The sequence below is a fragment of the Gorilla gorilla genome, chromosome 11 (genome assembly GCF_029281585.2).
Source record: "Gorilla gorilla gorilla isolate KB3781 chromosome 11, NHGRI_mGorGor1-v2.1_pri, whole genome shotgun sequence".
Taxonomy (NCBI): domain Eukaryota; kingdom Metazoa; phylum Chordata; class Mammalia; order Primates; family Hominidae; genus Gorilla; species Gorilla gorilla.
Genome location: NC_073235.2, coordinates 24613553 through 24633802, shown reverse-complemented (window position 1 = coordinate 24633802; position 20250 = coordinate 24613553). Strand labels below are relative to the sequence as shown.

At 35.2% G+C, this 20250-nt stretch overlaps 1 long non-coding RNA gene across 1 annotated transcript; it reads left to right on the top strand.

The window, feature by feature from the left end:
* Positions 1–13333: 13333 nt before the first annotated feature.
* LOC115933715 (uncharacterized) lies at positions 13334–19733 on the top strand. The gene is made up of 3 exons (XR_004069570.2): positions 13334–13658; positions 16053–16250; positions 19683–19733. It is a non-coding gene; the product is annotated as an uncharacterized lncRNA (long non-coding RNA).
* The last annotated feature ends 517 nt before the right edge of the window (positions 19734–20250 follow it).

Here is a 20250-nt window from a genome sequence, read left to right as displayed (position 1 = left end):
AAGTTTAATTTATTCACAGTGTTGCAGGTTGTACAGGAAGCTTGGTGCCAGCATCTGCTCAGCTTCTGAGAAGGCTTCAAGGCGTTTTACTCATGGCAGAAGGGGAAGTGGGAGCAAGCACATCACATGGCTCGAGCAGGGGCAAGAGAGGCAGGCAAGGTGGCACACACTTTTAAAAAACCAGACCTCCTGAGAATCCCGTCACTATTCTGAGGTAGTACCCAGCCATGAGGGATCCACTCCCATGACCCAAACACCTCCCACCAGGCCCCACTTCCAACACTGGGGATTATCTTTCAGCATCAGATTTGGGCAGGGACAAATAGCCAAACTATATCATCCATCTATCTTACATTAGGGAAATTTGGTGTATTAAGGCTAAATATTGTTTGCAGCATCAGAAGTTAAATAAAACCTCAAAGACAAATCCATTCTTCTCTTTGATCACGTCTTTTTAAAAGTAAATCTTTGTATTTTATCTTGTGTCAAATAGTCTTAAAGTGAACAATGTCACAATAAGAAAATGACAAAACTGAAAATAGTTATTAAGTATCTCTGCAAGGTTAAATCCCAGAGCAGAGCTTGCAGAAAATTTCAACCGCAGTTAAATTGGTGGCCAAAAACAAAAGTAAGTCAATGAGTTGACAGGGCAGAACATGGAAAGAGAAAATAATTGAAAATAAATAATTGAAATTGATAGCATCAAAATGTATCACATGTGGAAATAATTATGGTTAAAATTCATTGCTCTGACATTATCACCTGTTTCACATTACTGATTCTTCCAAATAAACAACTATGCCAGATGTTAGTGTGATGTGATAGAACAGGAACAAGATTCAGAGTCATCACCATAATTTATATTCTGTATTCAATTGTCAAGTGACTTTGCATCAACTATTTATCCCCAAATCCTGGTTATTCATCTTTAAAATTAGCAATAACATCTAGCTCCTAGAGTTCTGAAATTTAAAGAAATTATTGCATATAGAACACCTAGCACTGTTCAAATCACATAGGAAGTACCAACTTTCTTTTTTTAATCTTATAAAATTTTCAAAGGTCTTTTGTGGTGCTTTATTCTTTCACATGCTTTTTCAATGGAGAGGAACCTGGCCCAGGTTCACCTCTGGATGACTCTGGGTCATCATATACTCTCTTCCTTCTTTGAAGCCCTCTATCAATTACTGTCAATGTAATTCAAGTAGCAGTTAATCACTGCTTACCTTGTGACATCTCTTCTCTTGTGGTCTTGCACTGCTAATCAGCAGCTTGAGTTTTAAATTAACTCTTGATGACTTTCTCTCTCTATTAGTTTGTGAGCACCTTGAAAGCTGAGGTTTTCTTTAAGGTTTTGTCTTTCCTACAATGTTTTAGCAAACAGTAAAAGGAAAAGTTGTTGTTACTGCTACTTTTTAAAAAATAAAGCCTGCTTATATAAATATGTATTTTAATAAGATACGTCTCCAAGTTCATACAGGGTGGCTTATCCCTGCACCAAATGGTCCCATTAAAATTTTTGTTTGTTTGTTTGTTTGAAGTCAGGAGATTGAGACCATCCTGGCTAACACAGTGAAACCCCATCTCTACTAAACACACACACACACACACACACACACACAGAATTGGCCGGGCGTGCCTGTAGTCCCAGCTACTCAGGAGGCTGAGTCAGGAGAATCGCTTGAACCTGAGAGACGGAGGTTGCAGTAAGCCGAGATCGCGCCACTGCCCTCCAGCCTGGGTGACAGAGCAAGACTCGGTCTCAAAAAAAAAAAAAAAAGAAAAGAAAAAAAAATCATTTCGCTTGATAGCACATGTGACCATATGTTGTAGATTTTTTTTTTCTAAGTGAGATTTACAACGTTTTTCAAAATGTAGTGCTTTGGTAGTTGTATTGAATCATTTGAGAGAATTGTTAATAATACAGATTTTTGTCATACATAATTATTCTGATTAATGAAATCACATAGTGGTAATATAGTTGTGATTACCACTAAGAAATCACAGATGACCTAAACTTCAAAAAATTTTATGAACTTAGCAATTTATTGTGCCAAACAACCTTCCCCTCGTTTACCTTCTTAGATGATACACTACTTCTTGACTGCAACTTTGATTTATTTATAATTTTCATTTTTGTTCATTTTTAATTTCTGTTTATTTAATCTACATATATTTTTTTGATTTCTATTTCTGGCCCTGCATAATTATCTTTTCCATATTTTATACTCACTCTTTCTGCCACAAATATGTTACAGGTAAGCACATGTGCATGCACACACACACACACACACACACACACAGAGACTTTCAAATCTTAACTATACACAGGTTTTAAGGCAAGGGCTTCCTACCTTCTCTATAATTCTATTCACATCTCACAAATATCCTATTTCTGAGGGGAATTCGATATGGAAACAGAGATAAGTAAAATAAAGTAAGTTACCCAATGTCGTATAGCTGGAATTTATCAGAACAAAATTTTAAACTCAAGATCATCTATGTCCAGAGCCATGCTACTCTTAACCTCCCCAGACAGAGATTAAGGACTTTCAGAATTTCTTCTTTAGATATTATGAGCAATGCTTAAATAATCATTTATATTGTTTATGGCATCATTTACTAAAGAGTAAGTTGCTGTGTGTTGGCAAGGAACTATAATGTTATCTGGTTTCTAACAGCTTAATTTCTGTAAAGTTGAAATGAATAGCAACTGAAATTCTGAGAAAAAGCTAAGTCAGTTGCTAAAAAATTTCTACATACAAAAACGAAATGGATATTCAGATTTAGTGTATACTTGTTATTGATCTTGTATTTTCCCATCACTCTTCACTGAAATATTTTATGTTTATGAACATGGTGATGATAATCTAGCAAATTCACTGTGCTGAGTAGATGTAAGTCTTGCCCACTTTATTCATCTTTCTCTCAGAGAAATAATTCCCTTTGAAGTTGATGTATAGGTAAAACAGGTTAAGGAGATGAGACATGAAAGAAGCTTAGGGGAATTCTGAGAGTCATTTGCTTTGACAGCCAAATTGAATAGTGGACATTAATATAAACTGTGTTCTAACATGACTGCACAATGAAAGATTTAAACACACACACATAGAGGGAGAGGGAGAGAGGATATTTATATATATTTTCACCCTTCATGCCTAACTATTAAAAGAAAACTCAGATGACATAACATTACTATGTTATATGTATGCTAATGTCTTTACTCTTCCAAATCTGTTTCTTTTGCTTTTGCATCAAATGACCCTCTCCTCATAGATAAATGTCCATCATTTTTTAGTGGATTTTAAAAATCCCCCAGTTTTTTCTCCCATGAGCCTGATATATTTGCAGATATATTTGCAGTCATCATCTAACTACCATTTAAGAAGTGGCTGGTATAGGCCATCTCAGCATCAGTTATTGTCTATTATACTTGACCAGCATTAGATTGAATCGTCACTGTGATTTTCATCTGCTTGAGTGTAAACTCCCAGAGGATGGGGACTTTTTGATTTCACTAAAGATAATGTACATAATGGACATTGCTAACCAATTGTTTAAAATGTACTAATAAAAGGAGACTAAAATGTTTGTAGATGTGTTTCCTACATGTATCACATGGGTAATGATGGTTGATTACAAACAGTACCACAAAAACTGCGTGTCCAGCTCTCTGTACAAATTTAAACTATTTTCACACTAGTCCTAATCAAAATATAAACCTATTTTAATAAGCCAGGAGAAAATTCAGTGCTTCTACTTAGCAGTGCTACCGCTGATCAGGTTTTGTTTTCTTTTCTTTAAGACAGCAGTTTTTAAATTTTTGTTTTTCTGCACAAAATCTTCAACAGGTGGGGAGGTAAATTCTTCAAATCTTTATGTGAAAGATAAAAACACAAAATCAGTGAAGTTAAATAGTATATCCAAAATAGCAGTTAGTCAATTAAAGCAACAAAAATAGGACCAAATAATGTTTTGCAGCATTTCATCACATGGTGAAAAGTCTGCTGACTAAATGTTGGTAGCCACAGGTCTCATTTGCTCTCTTTTGGTTCAGTAAAAAACAGCTAAAATGAAGTTCAACTATTTCTTCCTTTCTTCTTCTTCATTGTTGTTGTTGTTGTCGGTGGTGGTAGTGGTGGTAGGGTGTGTGTTTGTGTGTATGTGTGTTAAAATGTCCCTATTTTAAATCATTACGAGACTAGATTAGAATTTTGTGGGAAAAAAGTCTCCTCCAGAATCATGGAGAACTGAAACTTTGCATTACTTTTTTCTACTGGCAGATGCCATCGCAAATTTTCTGTATGTGTCTGCATGTGTGTGTGCATATTATCATTTTAATTTTTAATTTCTTAGACTCCGACTTTGAGTGTTTTTATTAGACATGGATATTTTGTGCTGGCAAAATAGAAATAAATTCTCCTGTAGCACACCAGTTGTTCCTTTTCCTCATAAGAAATTATCAAATCTTTCTTCCAGCTAAACACAATACTGACACATTTAATGTGAGCCTATTGAAAATAAAGGATGGGTTCTTATTACTACAAGTAAGAATAAAAATGCCTGCCATCTAGAATCTAATATTCTAGAAGAAAACAGAGCAGCATGTCATATCTGGGTGTTTATTTTTTTCCCAGTTATTTTACTTGCAGCTGAGACATTTGGAGAATCCTTGAATCATGACACTTTCTGGAATCAATGGACATTTAAAATAACCTAGAATCCACATTTTCTTAACAATTTTGGGTCCAACATCCTTCTCACTGTAACAGATCCTATTTATAAACATATTTTTTAAAAAATAATATTATTGTTCCATGATACAGAAATTATTGGGCAATTTTTTAAAGCCTTTTTGTTTTTATTTACTATGAAATGAGAATAAGATAGTACTTATCTCGTGATATTGTTCAGTAGATTCATTTTTATTAAACTATAAAGCATACAAAAATCTCTGGAATGCAGCAAAAGCAGTGATAAGAGGAAATTGTATAGAGCTAAATGCCTATCACAAAAACTTAGAAAAATCTCTCAAGCATGTGCAGACCTGCCACCACCCTGCTGAGAGCACACATGTTGGGTCCACTGCTGCCCTATCACAGCACTCTTGCCAGCTACCCCTTCATGGTGTTGTTGCCAGTGAAGTGGTAACACTTCTGCCCCTGTGGACAGTAGGTGCTTAACTTTGAGGGGCCAGAGTACAAACCTGCAGGCCTAGTCCCAGCCCGTAGGATTAGAGTATGCACCCCAGGAGTGCTGAGCTGAGCCTTGGTCCCTAAAAGTGTCCAGAAATAAAGACAATCAACTAAACCAACTTATACCAGAGTCAACTGCTCAAAGGCCAGAGTGTCTTCTTACCTCCAAATGACCCTGCTAGCTCCCCAGCAATTGTTCTTAACCACAATGAATCACTGTGCTCAATAGCACATGGGGCCAAATAGAATCCAGAATCTGGATAGCATAGAAGTTGATTGAAATACAAGAGAAGGCTGAAACCAAATCCAAGGATAACACTAAGCAGCCAAGAGTTAAAAGATGTCGTAGCCATTTAGGAAAGAAGCAAGCTGAACTTCTAAAAGTGAAAAATTTACTAAAGGAATTTCATAATTCAGTTGGAAGCAGTAGTAACACAGTTGACCAAGCTGAGACAAGAATCTCAGCACTCAAAGACTGCTATGTTGAGTCAATTTAGGCAGATAAAAATAAAGAAAAAAGAATTTTTAAAAATAAATAAAACCTCCTTGAAATATGGGATTATGTAAAGAGACAAAACGTACAACTCATTGGCATTCCTGAAAGAGATGGAAAGAGAGAAAGCAACATGGAAAACACATTTGAAGATGGAAATTCCCCCAACCTTGCAATAGAGGTTCAAGTGCAAATTCAGAGAACTTCTGTACTATACAGGATGACCACTTCAAGACACAGTCATCAGATTCTTCAAAATCAATGTTGTTAAAATGGCCATATTGCCCAAATAAATTTACAGATTCAATGTTATTTCTATCAAGCTGTTAACATCATTTTTCAAAAAAAAAAAACTTAAAAAAAACCATTTTAAAATTATATGAAACCAAAAAAACAGCCCTAAAATCCAAAGCAATCCTATGCAAAAGAACAAAGCCAGAGACATCACACTGCCCAACTTCAAACTATATTTGTAAGGCTACAGTGACCAAAACAGCATGGTGACAGTACAGAAACAGATCTATAGATAAATAGAACACAATGGAGAACACAGAAGTAAAGCCACGTACCTACATCCACTCAAACTTTGACAAAGTTGACAAAAATAAGCAAAGGGGAAATGACTCACTATTTAATCAGTGGTGCTTAGATAACTGAAAAGCCATATGCAAAAGAATGAAACTGGGCTCTTACCTTTCCCTTTCGTTACGTACAAAAATTACCTCAAGTAGGTTAAACTTTAAATGAAAGCCCTCAAACTATTACAAACTTAGAAGGAAATGTAGGAAACACAATTCTGGGCATCAAACTTGGGAAATAATTTATGATTAAGTTCTCAAAAGCAATTTCAACAAAAACAAAAACTATCAAGTAGAATTTAATTAAACTAAAGAGCTTCTGTACATAAAAGAAGTATAAACAGAGTAAACAGACAACCCACATTACAGGTGAAAATATTCACCAACTATGCATAGACAAATGTCTAATATCCAGGATCTATAAAGAACTTAAACAAATCAACAAGAAGAAAACATATAATCTTATTAAAATGTGGGCAAAATACATGAACAGGCACTTCTCAAAAGAAGACATACAATTGGCCAAAAAAACATGAAAAAATACTCCATATCACCAATCATCAGAGAAATGCAAATCAAAACTACAATGAGATAGCATCTCACACCAGTCAAAATGGTTATTATTAGAAGTCAAAAAACAACAGATGCTAATGAGGCTGTGTAGAAAAGAGAACACAAACACACAGTGAAAAGCAGTTTGAAGATTTTTCAAAGAATCTAAAACAGATCTACCATTCAACTCAGAAATTCCATTACTAGTTATATATCCAAAAGAAAATAAAACATTCTAATGAAAAGACAGCTGCATTCATATGTTTATTGCAGCAGCACTTATGATAGTGAAGATCATGGGATCAGTGTAGCTACCCATCAACAGTGGATTGGATAAAGGAAATACTGTACATATACATCATGGAATACTACACAGCCATCAAAAAGAATGAAATCATGTTCTTTTTAGCAACATGAATGCAGCTGGAGGCCATTTTCCTAAGCAAACTAACACAGAAACAGAAGACCAAATACCCATGTTCTCACTTATAAGTGGTAGCTAAACATTGAGTACTAGTGGACATAAAGATGGCAACAATAATTTGGGACTACTAGAAGGGGGAAGTAAGGAGGAAGGCAAAGTTTACAAAACTGTTAGGTACTATGCTACGACTTGGGTGATGGGGTCATTCATATCCCAATCTCAGCATCACACAACATACCATGTAACAAATATGCATATGTACCCCCAAATTTAAAATAAAAGTTGAAATTTTTTTGAGAAATAGGAAAACACACAAAATAAATTTTAAAGCATTGAAAATAGCCTGTCACTTAGTTATACTATTATGATGTATGTATATACACACACATATATGTTTGTTCAATAAATAAATTATATATAAGCTAAATAAATTATTAGTAATTATTATATAAACTTCAAAATAATAAAATATTTGTTTTCTTAATGCAAATAATAAATATGTCTTCTCATATAAAATATGGCACATGATGTTTAATCACAAGTACTACTTTAAATTATTTTTCTATGAGCATGCACTATGAAGACATACATTTAAGATAAAATTCTATTTTGCTTGGCAAAGTCAAGCTCATGTTAAAACATAGGTTGAAACTTAATTAGACAGGCAAAAACTGCTTTCATTTTTTGAGTTCTTTAACTATTTTTAAATAAATTATAAAAATATATTTTCTGATTGAGGTTTGTAGCACTTAGAAATAACGTATTATGGATGTGGATAATTGTTTTCTCATTAAAAAGATAGATATAATTACCTCTATATGTCCTTTTTTTAACACAATTTTCCATAGTACTAGGTTCATCCTGAAGTAGCAAACAAATTTGATCAAATAAATGAGTCTATTGTACTCATAGAACATCTTGAGGCACATTAAAATAATTATTACCAACTTTATGCTAATCACTAATTTCTTACATTTAATATTACTAATGCTTCCCCATCTTTAACCACTGAACTCTCGTGGATCTTAAACAAAATGTAAAACTGAGGATAAAAACAATTTAAAACTATAGATTAATCAAAATAACTTTAAGTGACAAACTATTACCAGCCACATGTGACACTAAATAGGCATATTTAATAGATGGAATAAAAAGTTCCAAGATCTTGAACAAAAATAAACGAATGATTGATGCATCTCAGTTTAATTGCCTCAATTCATATATATCCTGTCCTTTCTTTATGGATACATGTCCTTTCTTTATGGATATATTAATGACAGGCTCCATTCTCATGAACAGTTATCTGTTGAACATTTACCATTGTGCATGTTAGTGATCCCTGAACAGGGCTTCAAAGCAAACAGTGTTTTGGAGCTACAGTATTCCTTTAGTCACCAGACCATTCCTTAATGTTGTTGAACCCTAGGGGTCCTATATGTAATGGTGGTTGATGCAATGTTTTTATAACATAATTTGAAATTTTGGCATGCAGTAACTTAAAATGTAACAGTGTGATTGAGTTTAGCTATAGGTTTTTAATAGGTTGGTGCACTGTTTTTGGTTGGAGAATGACCCTTCACTCAGCCCTTCTCCTTTTCCTACTCAATGCTAGCAATATGAGTCAGATAAAGGTTGGAGAAGAGGGAATTAAGGCCAGCTTAAGAGACATTTAATTATTTGATTAACCAGAGGAAATTGATTCTAAGTGATTTAAAAGATTTTCTACCTTACAAGAAACTAAAGAAGTAAATCATCCTCCACGTGTAGCCAGGGATCCCAAGAAGAGAGGTTAAAAGTGATTTTAGGCAGAACTTCTTAGAACGGCTGAATTAAAGCCCTAGTAGAGACTAAATATGAGACTTGTCTCTTCTGGCAAGTGTAGGGGGCACATTATCTTCCATATCCTGTTGTGAATGGTTGCAGCAGGAGATTAGGAATACTCTCCAGGATATTAACAAACAAATTTGGTGGGGTGCAATGGATCACCTCTGTAATCTCAGCACTTTGGGAGAGATCTGAGGAGGATCGCTTGAGCCCAGGAGTTCCAGAACAGCCTGGGCTACACAGCAAAACCTACTAAAAATAATAAAAATTAGCTGGGTGTGGTGGTGTGTGCCTGTAGTCACAGCTCCTTGAGAAGCTGAATGGGGAGGATCGCTTGAGCCCAGAAAGTAGAAACTGCAGTGAGCTGTGATTGTACCACCGTACTCCAGCCTGGGAAACAGAGCTGGACCCTGTCACACACACATGATGGATTTACTACTTTGCTAATCCCCTGAGCTCAGTTACAGGATAAACTAGTAGTTTGTTTGCTGGCAAAGTCTCACTGATGCTTTGTCAAGATTAGGGTTAGGATTTGGAAGTCAACTTCTTCCGAGGGCAATTATAGATTTATATACTTTTTATTTATTTATTTGTATTCCATGCACCTATTTCTGTAACTGTAAAAAAATACTTGTCGGTAAAAATAAAATTCGTTGGTCTAGTCCAGTGTTCACGCCATCTTTATGTTTTGGAAGCCTACAGAGTGCTGTGAATTGAATTTTAAACTGAATCTGCCAAAAGATCAAGAATCAAGGCCTTCAGCAGGAAATACAGATAACATAAAATTACAGAGTCTGGACCAAGGTTTTCCCAGAAAACCTTCAAGCAGAACAGTTACCTTGTATTCTAGCATGAAAATAGCATAGTGCCATGCAGAAATCCAGTCAAATAAACAGATCAGAAATAATTTGGAAGAAGACTGTTTATAGGGTAATTATTGGAGAAAGTTGTTTATAAGGTGGAACTTAGAGTAATATAGTTAACATAACAAAGATAATCAAACTAGTCATTGCCTTGGCCTTACTGTCTGAGATATGACAAAATTTTTCCCAGAAACAAAAATAAATGTTAATATTGCATATTAACATGTATACTTCAGAACCATTTAGTCTTAAAGCTTTGTTTCTGATCACTTAGGACTTATGCGCACCTAAAGTCCTATCTCTCTCCAGCATCTTAATGTGTGGAAAGAAATATTGTCTCCAATTGTCATCAATCTACAGAGAATTGTTCTTTGAGAAGTTATTGTAGCCCAATCCCCACCTCACATTTTAATAAATTCAGACAAGTTATGGCTAGAACATGATAGAGAATTCTATTGAAAGCAGTCAAAAGAACTACCAAAAGGATAAATTTATTTCTCCAATGTTCAGTGTGTTCAAAAGTGGGTATAAAAAGCAAGGCTGTTGCTGTTGCTAGAGTAGTGGCAAGTAAAAGCCATAAAATAGTCAAGAGGAGTTAGAGAAGAGGCAGAGTTTGTGATAAAGAATTAGTATTGATTTTAATCCATAGAAGTAAGTATTTTGGAATCAATAACTAGACTGCCTGAGGGAACAGGACTTTTGAAAGTCCCGTTGTGACTCTGAAAACTCCAGGTTAGTCCCAAGTAATTGAAATCCAATTAACGGCATAGTCATTACATTGGAGGTTTTCCAGTTTTAATGGTCACAAAGATATCAGTTGAAGGCTGGGCTACCAGAAAAATAGAGAAGAGACAGAGGCCATGAGGAAAATCAGCTTTTCATGTGTCAAATCAGTGGTCATAATTAAAGAAGAAAAATCTTTGAAAGATAATCTATCAAACTGAGTAGAAAGAGAATGTGCCAGACTGAAATACAGCAAACTCAAGCTACCAAACTACAGTGAAAGAACTGGAATATCTGAAATAATAGGTGATTGCCCTTTAAAAATAGCAATCAAAATGGAAGAAAACACTGTTTCTATCCCAGGGACTCACTGTCTTTTGTGCCTTCTACCCAGAGCACAAGCTCTCAGGATCATGGCCAGACATGAGCACCTGTTTTTGTTTAAGCGAACCTTCTTCAACCATGAAAAGTGAATGTAATATGTACTGTATTCATTCCATACTTTTTAACCATATATCCATTTTGCACATACCCTAGAAAAATAATTACATCTAATTTCTTCCTGAAATGTCTAGGATTAATATAAGTATTGCTTCTAGATATATTATAGATATTTCAGACAAACTAAATTATTTCCAATAAGACAAATATTTAGAAGTCCAGATATCCAGTGCTTTAACTGGACATCTTTCACTTGTGTTGATTTTGTAGGCATCTTTGTATAGCATAACCTAACTCATAGTCCAAGGCCCTACTCTGATCCTGAGCTTTTTAAAAGCATTTTATTGTTACTAAAACACCCAGGAATCTCTTCTATTTCTTCCGAGATCTTACTATACTTAAGATAAAATATACATAGTCAAAAATGTGCTGACTTTGAGAATGGCAATGTAAGGAGCTCAGTGGACATTCTCCCCAGTGAAAAACTTTTATTAGTAAAATAATAATAACAATTCAAATGATCTAAAATATTTGCAAAAAGCATGTAGCAAATTTTAAAAAACACTTATTCAAAAAATCTACCAGATATTGATAGAACAACAATAATATTTTTAGTAGCATTTGAGACATGGTTTGCTCCCATGGCCACCCCTATACCAAGTTCAATGTGAAGGAAAATTTACTGTGGGTGTTTGCGGCCAAGAAAATCAAGCTCCTTCTCCCAGCACCCAGCCAAGAGCTATGGGACACCAGAGAGGGCAGACAGCCAAAATCTTTCATCCTCCTTCAACTTTGTGTTGCAGAAGCTCTGTTCCTGGCAAGAGGATCAGAGTCTCCTCCCTCATGAAGTCCTCATTCATAAGGCAGAAGCTACACTCCAGGCCAAAAATACTGGGCATTCCTTGCCTCTGCTCCAACCTGCTTGGAAGTGAGAGGTTCCACAATGAAAGGGGCAAGCCATGAAGGTCATGGGCTATTATCCCCATCTAATACCTCATTCATAGAGTATATGTATATAAACATCTTGGAGAAGCAGGCCACTGTCTCCAACCCCAGGCCCAGTGCAATGGCATAGATATTCTTCCCAGGGGACAAGGAATACTTTAAGAAAGGAGATCTCTGCAGCTCTCCATAAAGGAACTGACTTTATTTGAAACACACTATGAAAAGTTTATGCCTGAAGAATACCTAGTGGTAAGTAAATAAGAGAAGGTTATAGCCCCGTGACAGTGATAGCAACAAGCAAAATATTAACGTGGCTAGAGGGTACACAGAAAGAACTAGAGAAAGAGACAGCTAAGAAGAGCCTTCCTGGAATTGAAGCAAGCTTCTGAGACAGGCAACACCCTTCTTATGCACAGCTGCCCGCTTTAATTGGATTATATTGTGAAGCAATTTATGGCCCCAGAGCATTGTCATAAAATAAATAAATAAATAAACAGACAAACAAACAATCAGTTGGCAAATAACAGAGGCTGTTAGCTGGATATAATACTAAAAGAGGAAGCCCAGCTAAAAGCTTAAGGGACTCTTCAGTAAGATACACTTAAAATGAGGCTGGCTAAGACCACAGCCATCTCTGATGGTCAGACAGAATGTGCATAAAATGCCCAAGCGGGGCCCTCTAAGGAGTGACATCAGAAACCACACACTGCCAGAGGAAAACAGCTCATGGAACTAATTCAGCCAGATCACTAACCAAATAATAACAAGCCCTTGAGAGAGAGATGGGCTGCTGGTGGGTCAACTTGATTTCCAGATTGGCTACAATCTGTTATCTAATATGTCCAATTTTTAACAGAAAAGAGGCATACAAAGAAACAGGAAAATGTAACTCATACATAGAAAGAAAAAACATGCTAGAAACTTTCTTTAGAGTGCCCAGATGTAGGATTTAGCAGACAAAGATGTCAAAGAAGCTATGATACCTATATTCAAAGAACAATATGAAGCCATGTTTAATGAATTAAATGAAAGTGATAGCAATGTCTCATAAAATAGAGAACAGCAATAAAGAGATAGAAATAACAGAAGGAGCCAGGCAGAAATTCTAGAGTAGAAAGTGCAAGAACCAAAATGAAACATTCACTGGCGGGGCTGAACAGTAGGTTTTAGCTGGCAGAAGCATGAATCAGTGAATTTGTAGACACAGACATAGAGATTATGCAGTCTGAAAAACAGGAAAAAGAACAAATGAGGAAGCATAAACACAGCCTCAGAGAAATTTGAAATACCACTAAGTGCACCAACATATGCGTAATGTAAGCTGCAAAAGGAAAGAGACAAAATCAAAAATATATTTGAATAAATAATGGCTAAAAACATATGCATTTTGAAAAATATCATTAATCTTCACATCCAAAAAGCTCAATAAACTCTAAGGAGGAAATGCAACGAGCTCTACAGTTGGACATACTGTAGTCAAAATGTTGAAAGAAAAAATCGTGTGAAAGCAGCAAAAGAGGAAAACACTCATCCTGTACCTGAACGCTAAGACCAACGGAACGTAAGACTGACAGTTGACTTATCATTATGATATCCTTCTTTCCCATTGAAAAAATGTAGGTAAGTAACGACAATAATTATTTATTTAAAATTATAAGGCAATTCAACATAAAGGTATACTTCTAAGTGATAGAGACTGCAAAATTGTTTGATAACAGTCCCTTAGTGTCTTTTAATTTTTTACTTTTACCAAATGATATACATATAATCTTAATATATAAATCATAGATCTTGATTTATAAGAGCTTTTATTTTTTAATTCATGTAGGAAATGGAAGATGGCAGTAAAAATATTCATACTGCAAGGTAGCATATGTGAAGTACTAAGTAACATAAGTGTTGGTATAGAAAATATTATGTAATTTACCTTGTAGCAGACTTTGTAAGTATGACTGCCTCTCATGGCCACCAAGATCTTATTGAGATAACAAAAAATAATTAAAAACTTTTAAAATCACACGAGGTTTAATGGGAAGGTAGTCCTTCAGTAGATGACACATTTCAACAATATTTTGAAACAAAAGGCCCAGTTGATTAACATGTTGGATTATGGCTGAGGATGTAGCTGAACTATCCTATGTAAATGGAAATATGGGCTATGGGTTTTGGAATCCAGATTAAATACATTCTTCTTCTGACAATTCCAGGGTCACTGTACTCATCCACTAGTGCGAAGCTAATCAGCCTATGTGCTGGGTCATATCCGCAACCCTTTGGCCTACTTGCTTTTCCCTCATTATAATATAAGTGAACATACAAGGTTCAACATGTATTTGAAAGTCATCACTAAATAGAAAATGCTAAGCTAAAGAAGGTAAGATTTTTACCAGAGGACAGAGAATAATTTGAGAGAACAAGAGTTAGATCAGGCAAAGGATTTTTAGGAAGGCTGAACTATTATGTATAATACTATAATTGTAGATATATGACATTATGCAGTTGTCAATACTCATTGAACTGAATAGCACATGGAGGGAAATGTGTCAAAACATTTCAGCTGAACATAAACTAAAAGAACAGACACTTCAGTGAGCACACTGAACAAGGAATAGTCTTGCAAATAAAATAGTTTGGAAAAGAAAATAAATGTAAAAGAAACAGAATATGAGAGGGAAAAAAAGAGACGCAAAGATCAGGAATGATTCCAGCATAGGAAATTAGAGGACGAAACAACAAAGAAGGCACTGAGGAAAGAATCACTATGTAGCTGTAATAATTCCTATGTGGTTATAATAACACACATATAACAAAAATGGCTATGTGACTATAGTAAGCATTTCCTTAATTGGAAAAAGATATAATCCTTGAGACAGAATGGATAATGAATACGCATGAAGGTAAATGATTTTTTAAAAATTATCACTTAAACATATTGTTAGGAAATACAATTGAGTTTTAAACAAAATGTGTTTGAGCTGTGTGAGTCCACTTATACGTGGATTTCCTTCTTCCTCTGCCACTCCGAGACAGCAAGACCAATCTCTCCTCTTCTTCCTCCTCCTGAGCCTACTCAATTTGAAAAACTTTATGAAGATCTACTTCTACTTTGTCAATAGTAAATGTATTTTCTTTTCCTTATGATCCTCCTGACAACATTTTCTTTTCTCTACCTTACTTTAAGAATACAGTATATAATAGAGATTACATACAAAATATGTGTTAACTGACTATTTTATTGGTGGTAAGGCTTCCAGTCAACAGTAAGCTATTAGTAGATAAGTTTTGGGGGAGTCAAAATTTATATGTAGATTTTAGAATGTGAGGGGTTGGCACCCATAACCCCTATATTACAAGTTTCAACTGTATAACACAATAAAATAATATCTTTAAAGTGTCCAGGATGAGAGAAGAATGAGAATTATTTTGCTATAAGATGTTTTGTCAATAACATTGAAAGCTAAAGTGCACAAAAAATAAAATCCATAGATGACTGTAAAACGCATGAGTACTGACTCATGAATCTACTAGACTATAATATGAACATTATTTATATAATATTAATAAATCACTACTAAATGATTTTCATCTGTTAGAAACAAAATATAGAAAAAATACAGAAAACTTTATGGTTACAGAGCAGACTGTAGTGACATCCTTATATTATGAAAATGCAGCCCACAGAAGTCAACAGGTAGTAGTAGAGAACGAATGGGCTCTAGATAATTTAAGATATTAATATATGCCAATGTGTAAAAGAAGTTGAGACATAAAATTGGTGGAATAAGAAATATAGGCTTAAGTATATATGTGTCCAGTCTCCATGAATACGTGTGTGTTATATTATGAAGGTAGCTAAAAGAAAAACAAAAGGTAGAGATATAAGTATACATTTGCAAACTGAGGAAAAGGAGACAACATTTTAGCAAGTTATATTTTCAAATTTTATTTAAAAATCTGTATAATTATTGAAGTTCATGAAGAAAAAAGTGAAGGTACAAATTATATTATTTGCAGTTGATGAGAAGTGTCTGCTTCCATTGCCCGTGAATCCCTAACAGGATGGTGCCAGGCTCCACCAGGAGACCTTCCTGAGTCCCATCTGAAAGCCTCCACCTGAATGCATCCCTCATTTTAATGACCCAGCCAGGCTACCTCTGAAGAGAAGAGCAGTTCTCAGCAGCCTGAGGGGTGCTGGTAGAGACATACCAAAAGGTAAGAGGAATTAGAAGAAAGTGGTCCCCAGCTGTGTTTGTGTCTCATAACCTATACAGATGCTTCTCAAATGTATTTCCCCTGCTTTTTCAGTCCAGAAATTTCAAGTCACCTGTCTTGATGAGCAAATGGCGACTAAGGGCTTAGAAACTTGCCTAGCAATTTGACAGTGATAGTTTTGTTTGTTGAATATAATAATTAAATGTTTGGTTTGTAATTTTTATTTTTTATTTCATTTTTTTTGGTACTATATTGCACAAAATAGCACCAGTCTGAAATACATTGGAGCAGGGAGAGATCTATCCCTTCACATCGGCTGCTTGAAAACTCATGGTCTGCAGCTTTTAACCACCGTGTCTGTTTTCTATTTCAAATTCAAATCACTAGTGCCTAGCACAAGGGCTGTCATATTTGTGACTCAAGTAATATTTTTGAGTGAGTGAATGGAGAAGTGCCTCAAACATAATAAAATTAATAACTACTGATTGAGTGTTCAAAAATAAAAATTGGCCTCCTCTAAGGATCCTGACTGGAAGAACAGATGGATGAACAAGGGGACGGCCTCTCATTATGGGCCCTTATTATCACTTAATTTTTACCACTTAAATGTGAGCAAGAATAACTATTTTAAATGTAGAAGGTAATTCCTCTGAAGGTAGAGATGAGGAGTTTGACCTGAGACTGCAGGAGGATGACATGGTTCAGGATGACATGGTTGTAGCTATAGTTACTTACCCTAACTCCTGGTATTTCAAAATAGGAGGGGAGGTAGAGTTTTTTTTACTGTGATGTCCTTTTTAGAAAAGGGTATAATGAATACATAGGGAGGAATGATGATTACAATTCAATTTAGGCATCCCATAAAAATTAACTGAGAAAAGCTGACAATAATAATTTGTATTTTAAACATATGTTTTTCCCTTCCTTTCATACAATAAAAGTAGCACTCAATAAAGTTCCAGGGTTGTCTATACGTATATCTTTCAGCCTAAGAATAGTATCAAATAATATTAGAAACAGTGGTAAACTAAAAGAATTCTGTTGTATCTATGAGCAACTCAAGGGCAGGCTCTGTGCCTTTTCCCTTTCATTTTACTCTGTCAGTACTAACATTTCAGAAATGGAAACTTTCTTCAAACACCAACTGTGGGCAAATCTAGAAAAGAAGAAAACAGCAGTCTCCTCTCCTCTCTGTGTTACCATGAGACACTCCAAAATCGTCCACAGTGGTTTTGTATTTTCAAACAAAGGGAGAATTGCCCTGTTCTCTGAAGAATATGAAGGCAGGTCATTCAAGGAGCCCCTTATTTATTCAGACTCCTTCACAAAAGGATTGAATGAAATAGTATGGAGCATGTGTTTGCTGTCTGCTGTTGCTAGCCTTGCGATTTTGGAAGATAGGTGTCAAATGCTTACTCTGTGCAGAATCGTAAGGGACTCACTAAAGTGAAAAAGAATAAAGCTATGAAATCGTCTGTTTTGGAACCTGTTTTCAACCATCACTAACAAGATGAGCATCATTAGAAGAAGTAGAAAACTACCTTATAAAAGAAAATACCAATTATTTTGCAGTGAAGGATTCCAAACCATTGTAAACAGACCATAGAAATGTAAATTGGAAGATGCTAAACACAGGACTTTTCAGGCTCATTTCAATTTACCATTTTACTTTGTTTCCCTTTTTTATGACACCCAGGAAAAAATTGCCTCTACTTTAAAAATTATTGTATTATACAGATATGCAACATGAAAAATGTTAATTCTTCAGGGATACTTTCCCCTACGCCTTCAATTTGATTTTGAGATTGATGAAGTGAATGACAGTATTTCATTACTGAAACCCCCCTAGGAAACTACTTCAGCTTGCCTAGTAAATTGTGAATGTCATGTTGATTTTATTACTCCACTAAAGGATGATATTGACTCCTTGTGAAAATTGGGAATGGGGGGGAAATAAACCACAAAATGTCTGTCCTTAATCTTCTCTCTTCTCAGTGTAAGAAAGCAAGAAAAAACTAATACGTTCACCCTGTGGTTGTAGCTATAGTTACTTACCCTAACTCCTGGTATTTAAAAATACTCACGCACAAGCATGGCTAAATAATAAAATAAAATTACAGTTACTCCTATAAAACTTCTTAAAGTGCCTTTGTATCTTACTATATTTGATAATTTATTTCATTCATAAATTATATCGCAGAGGGAGTTTTTATTTATTACTGAAAGATAGGCGAGATCAAGCAACATGACCAAGGCCAGCAAATTGATAAGGAGAGAAATTATTGCATTTGAAATCCACCTTCTAACTCTAAACCCTAGCTTCTTACCAAAAGAAATCAAGATAAACCCCTGAAAGTTAAGCTTCCTTGTAAGGATCACTCATAGGAAAGTTTGCAATTTGCAGGATGAGTCCACTATAGATGTTTCCCTTGTTGTACTGCGTATTCAGTTTTATGTTCTAGCAGTGTTTCTGTCCTTCGTATATTTAAAAGATTGTGTGCCACACTTATCTCCACTCAGAAGGAGTAGAACATTTCAGACCCCTGGATTTATTTCAAACACGTCTTCCCTCCCCAATATCTCCCACCTGGACTTCGAGTCAATGCCCTCACCTCATTATTACAGATTCAGTCCAACCCTAGTTCCTTACGTGACACTTACCTGAGATAGAAACTTATCAACAATCTCAACTCTACTTTCTGGATGGGTAAGACTTAGCACTTATATCACATTTTGGATACCCTTTCCAAGTTAAAACCACTACCATATTGACATCTTAAAGTGTCAAGCATATTCAGAAGTGTACACATGTTCTCTGAGGTCATTGTCAGTGGTTCTGCATGTATTTCACTCAGACCAGCAGCATCAGCATCAGTGGTGAACTTAATAGAGACACAGATTCTTGAGCCTTCCCCAGACTTCAGAAACTCTGGAACTGGGGCTCAGTGACTTCTATGTTAACAAGTCCCCAAGTAATTCTGATTAACAAAATTTGAAATTAAATTTTCTCTTCTATTCTTTATTGGATTAATCTGTGGGACTGGGTTTTAACTTTTCTCCCTACTCATAGTTTTCTCTTGAATCAACTAAGCAGCCTGTGGGATAGATTAAAAGAAAACACAGATGTTAAAATCAGAGGAACATAATTTTAAAGTGCCTCATATATTGCTCTTATTTCTCAGTATGAGTTCTGAAAGGTTGGAGTCACAATATATAGGCATATAGATGCACTTATTAACACATAAACAGCAAGCATTCAATATGCAGTCATTCTATAAATGATGGCCAGCGTTCAGTTCTACTCTGAAAGGTAATCATTTAAAAAGAGCAAAATAAAAAGTGTCCTTATGACAAATGCTTATGTGTGAATAGAAATATCTCTGCGTTTGTGTGTAATCGCTGGCCTTTAATATATCTCTTCTTGTTTACCAGTGTTGTTGGTGCCACCTTTTTGAAAGAGATGAAGAGAAAGTTCCCCTGTAGGCACTGTTAGATCATTGTACCACAAACAGCAATCTGAGCGTTTGGTCACTAAGAATGTTCACCAAAGGGATTTATATACTTTTCTCTGATATTTGTGGACATCTATTTCCTTGAGAAAATGGTGACTTATAAAATTGGCCTTGATACTGGGTTAGCAAATACTTAAATAGATACAATTTAGGATATACTTGTTATCTGTACATTGGAATGGAAAGATACAAGCACACATACACATAGGTGAGCCAGACAGGAATCTGATACCTTACATCCATGTGATTGAATATAAGACAAAGGATGGAATGCATTTGTTCTTTAAAATAGAACAAGAACTGAAATTTAAATTGCAGTAAATATTACTCAAGTTATATTGGAGGAAGAACTGAAATCATCATCCTCATCATTACACTGGGAAATTAGAAAACATGTCAGAGCAACTTCAATATCATCCTAGTTAGTTTCTTCATTTTACAAATGAGGAAACAGACCAAGAAAGGAGGGATAAATATCAAGAGAGTGG